The sequence below is a fragment of the Penaeus vannamei genome, chromosome 38 (assembly GCF_042767895.1).
Source record: "Penaeus vannamei isolate JL-2024 chromosome 38, ASM4276789v1, whole genome shotgun sequence".
Taxonomy (NCBI): domain Eukaryota; kingdom Metazoa; phylum Arthropoda; class Malacostraca; order Decapoda; family Penaeidae; genus Penaeus; species Penaeus vannamei.
Window position 1 is genome coordinate 17,487,221 of NC_091586.1, and position 5,000 is coordinate 17,492,220.

General features: G+C 43.0%; 1 protein-coding gene and 1 pseudogene across 1 annotated transcript in view; both read left to right on the top strand.

Moving 5' to 3' along the window:
* Window positions 1–5,000, top strand: part of LOC113804633 (uncharacterized) — a gene marked incomplete in the record, with an annotated part of 234,483 nt that overhangs the window by 12,456 nt on the left and 217,027 nt on the right.
* Window positions 2,329–3,233, top strand: LOC138859847 (uncharacterized; annotated as a pseudogene).

The window sequence follows — 5,000 nt, forward strand, 5'->3', positions numbered from 1 at the left end:
GAGGAATTTCTACCCCCCCCCCCCACTCCCTCCCCCCTACCCCAAGGCTTTACCCTCGCCTTCTTGAAATCATCAACGCCTCCCTCGGGGCACGCGACCCCTGGGGTAAGACCTACCGTTCGAGCAGTTCCTGTTGACCTGGTGTGCTCGACGGGGGTTTCTGCCGAGTTGGAGAGCTCTATCACAGGTTATGGGAGCTTGAAGAGCATAATTTCCGGTCAGCACAGAGTAGTTCATGGTATTTCTGCAATTTTGGAGAGAAATGGCATGATGAAGAGGATTTGTTAGCGAGGCTCGGGTCGAAGAAGACTAATGGCATTCTCAAGCTATAGGAAATCCAACACAGGACGTAACGTAACATATTGTATTAGGGTGAAAATTCCTTTCAATATCATTGTATGTGGTGTTTATATACCCATATACATATACATAAATATCCAGCACATATAAATCTACGTAGGTACATAGATTATAACATACTATACTGCAATATAGCATACTATACTGGTATAGAATGCTATACTACTATATGACATGTTATATAGATATACGTTCCATTATAAACCTTTACATTTTGTTGTCTTTTCCACTTAGCAAACTGCTCATTTTATTACTCTGGATTATATACATTCGTTTTGGTCAATTAGTTTACGGTCTCTAGTGGCTTTAAACTTCACTTCCAAAGGTCATGGGAATAGAATGACACATACTGGTAACAAAAGAAGTAATATAATATTTCCAAAGTCATTATCGTTTTTATCATTATCATTATTACTGTTATTATCATTGTTATTAACATTATCATTATTATTACTATTATTATCATTATCATTATTATTAAGATTCAGTTAGGGAGGGTTGATTCTCACTAATGGGAGGGTCCGGGAACGGAATCCTGATACCACCTGCACCCAAGTTAACTGTTGGTGGATCAGCCTGGTACAACTGCTCAAAATACTCAGCCCAACACTCCCGCATTGCAACAGGATCTGAGACGATCTGGCTAATTATTGAGGGGACTGCAGTCACCAGTGAAGAGGGCTTGGAGTTCAGCTTTCTCAGGGCTTGGTATGCAGGACGAAGGTCATAATGCCTTTCGACCTTCTCTGCAAGACTTAATGAACTGTTCCTATTCCCTTCTCAGTAGTGAGAGTCCTGCCAGACAACAGGCATCTGAAGCTTCTAGCATCTCCTGCGAGATAAAATTCTGTCTTGTACCTAGGGCGTGGTCACTGAACCGATGGGGAGTTTTGAATTGGACCTGGAGGGTAGCCACAACAAATTTATCGTCACTACCACAGAACTCAGCACTGCTATTTCTGTAGAATCTTCCAACAAATGCTAACGAGGATGTGGTCGATCTCCTTGGCTGCATTACCAGCATTGCTGTACTACGTCCAATGGTGTGGATCAGAGTGCTGGTACCAAGAGCCAGAAATCCTCAATTTCTGGGACCTTGCAAATTCCTGGAAAAGAAGGCTATTCTCGCTGCTGGCATCAGCTAATGGGGACCAACAAACATCTCATGGCCAGTTCTATCGCATTCAGATACTGCACTGAAGTCACCCAGAACAATATAAATATCTCGCCGAGGACAACTGTTCAGCATAGATACAACTTTGGCGTAGAACATCTTTTTCACATTGAGTTTACCAACATCAGTACACAGCAATAAGAGACGAACCTAAATGCATGCTTCAGTGTCAATACCATTATACGCTCATCGACTGGAATAATTTTTATTTCTGTGTCACATTGTGATAAGATGTTTTATTTGATTTAATTATTGGAAGCGCATGTCGATCATATTTTGTTTAGTGCTTTTGTGAGCCGCCAGCACGTTTGACAAACATTGGTCCCGGGAAGATTCATATGTGAGTGATAATATTTTCCTTATATTTATTGTTTCGCTGTATGATTTACGGATATTATTGTATGCAAGCAAACTGCGTGTAATCAGTATTATGTTGATATATTCATATAGATCCTAATTAATTGAGGGAAATTATTATAAAGTAGGAGTCGTGGAATGGGAGTGGAGACATAGTTGTGATGAAACTGATAAAACAAGCTTGGTAGATTTTGTTTAGAGATTATGAATATTCTGTTACTTCATGTATGGTATACTAAATGGTAATTATCATTTGAGAATTGTGTTTGCAGGTTATAATATGCTGCGTTACTTTATTGCACTGTTATGTATTCATTATTCTATCATTTATTGACGGTTGCATGCTTACAGGTTGAAGCTTATTGAATAAACTGCCACTTCCCTCTGGTGTTTGCTAGGACCTCAGAGCACTTCAACAACAGACTCCTTGGACAACCATGGGGCTAGTGGACGAGGGGTCAGCAGTAGCAGCAGCTGTAGAGATTCGCAAGCAACGAGGAATCTCGAAGGGTAAGGTGAAAAGAAAGTTGTGTATTCTTAGAGGTTCTATTGAAAGAGGAGATCCACATGAAATGCTGAAAGATATGTATACTGAAGTGAATTATGCCTTTGAACAGTTAGAAATGTGTAATGATACATATATGACATCATTTGTGGGTGAGAAAGATATGAAGGAAACAGAATCATATATAGTAGTAGAAAGTGATGTTAAATCCTGTCTAAGTGATATTTATACGTTAGATAGACAAAGAAAGTATAGACAAAAGAAAAGTAAAAGTTTAAGCATTAGAACCTCCTAAATTTTCAGGGGAATTAAGGGATTACCCAGGGTTTAAGGATGACTTTATACGCGTTGTAGAAGATTACAATGTTAGGGACCCATTTGCTTTAAGACAGTGTCTAAATGGAGATGTGTAGCAGGATGTGAAAATGATTACAGTGAGATGTTTAGGAGACTTGATGATCAGTACGGTAATTCCAGAAAAATAGTGGATTATGTGATCAGTGAATTAAAAGCTCTGAAACCTTTGCAGGAAGGGGATAGCAGAGGATTAATTAGAATGGTGAAAAAAGTGAAACAATGTTGGTGTGACTTGAAGAAAATTAATCTTGAATCTGAGATGAATACGGCACATGTGGTTAGCATGGTGGAAAATCATTGCCTGTATTACAGAAGAGAAAATGGGTTATGAAATCCCATGAAATATCACAGACCAGTGAATTATTTCCTGAGTTGTTAAAATTCCTGCTTAGGGAAAGAGAAATCATAGAGTATATGGATTCAAGTATCAGGAATAATATTGTAAAAGGAGCCACCAATAAATGCATTGGGAATACCTGAGAGTGGTGAAGAGGTGTTTGCTAGGACCTCAGAACAATTTCCGAGGGCTGAAATCTGCTGGAGATGGCTATTGCTAATCCCTGAAGATGGTGACCATCGCTGCAGCCCACCCAGTAACAGGTGTAACCACCCACATTAATCATGTGCTCAACTCTCGCGCTCCTCAGTTCCCTCGACAATAATAGCAACCAATCATCCTGGCACTTAGGAGCAAACGTTCCAAGACCCCACCCTGACAGAAGTTTAACTTCGGGCAGTCACTCCGGGTGGACGCCACCTCTGCCAGCCGCTATTTGAAGGGAGGCGGCAGGCTGCAGGACCCAACATTTGCCTGTGGGGTTCCCTTGGGCTTTACCCCACAAGTTTGACACTGGGTTGCCGGCTACCTGAATGCAGGCAGGATGAGTAGCCCATGTCCCCATCCTGTGCCCCAGCAGCCTCCTTCCCAACTGGCCCCACAGTCTGCCTCACTTGCTTGATGAGAGGGGCATTTCCCCATCCCCATTATATTTTGCACTGCCGATAAGTTAATCTAGGGAGGAAGAAGACTGGCAAGACACACCTCCCCCGAGCCACCCATTGTCTCCATGGAGCTGGGACACAGGAGTTGATAAAAAGCTGGGGTGTGTCCATATCCTGTTCCTCTAGTTCTCCTGCTGCTCCAAGATCCCCCACAGTTTAGTCTGGGAGTACAAGGTACACAGTTTCCATGGATGGCCGCAAGGAGGCACTGCTGAAGTCTCGAGACTTCTGCATATATACACACATGCACACACACATATATATATGCACATATATATGTAAAAATGTGTGTATATATACATATATATATATATATACACATATATTTACATATGTATATATATGTACCACATACTGGTTAGCAGTCCTCCAGAATTGCAGGGTGTATAGGAGTGCCAAGTTCTGTGGTACTGACTATAGATTGGTTGTGGCTACCCTCCAGGTCCATTTCAAAAGTCCCCAGCGGTCCAACGATCACCCAAGCATGTTTCACTTAGACAGGCTGAGGGAGTGTGCCCGGGGGTTTGCTGTGGCAATCTCTGGTCGTTTTGCAGCGCTTGATAATCTGACAGACCCTGTACTTCTGTGGGACACCTTCAAGCATGAAATGCTTGATGCAGCTCTAGTAACGATTGATGAACCCCTGAGAGCAAAACGAAATTTCATCTCGCAGGAGAAACTGGATGACACAGATGCTTGTCCTGACAAGGGATCGGGATTTACACCGTTCTCAGGTGTGCGCTGTTAAGAAAGAACAAGGAACAGTTTATTAGGAGTCTTGCAGAGGAGGTAGAAGGCCATATCTTGGTAAATAAACTTCGCCCTGCATATCAAGTCCTGAGAAAGCTGAACTCTAAGCCCTCTTCACTGGTGACACAAGTTCACTTAGTAGTCAGATCGTCTCAGATCCTGTTGCGGTGCGGGAACGTTGGGCTGAGTATTTTGAGCAGTTCTACTAGGTTGACCCACCAGCAGTTCCCTTGGATGCGGGTAGTGCCGAGATTCCGTTGCCGGACCCACCCATCAGTAAGGATGCCCCCTCCCTAACCGAAGTTAGGGGGGCAGTAAAGTAAAGCAGCTGGTATATACGGCATCCCAGCTGAACTGTTAAAGGCTGGTGGTGAACCTATGGCATGCGGGTTGCATGCCATAGGTTCCCCCCTGACCTGTTGCGGGGTGCGGTCATCCCTCTCTGGAAGGGGAAGGGGGACCGATTGGACTGCAGCAACCATCGAGGCATTACAC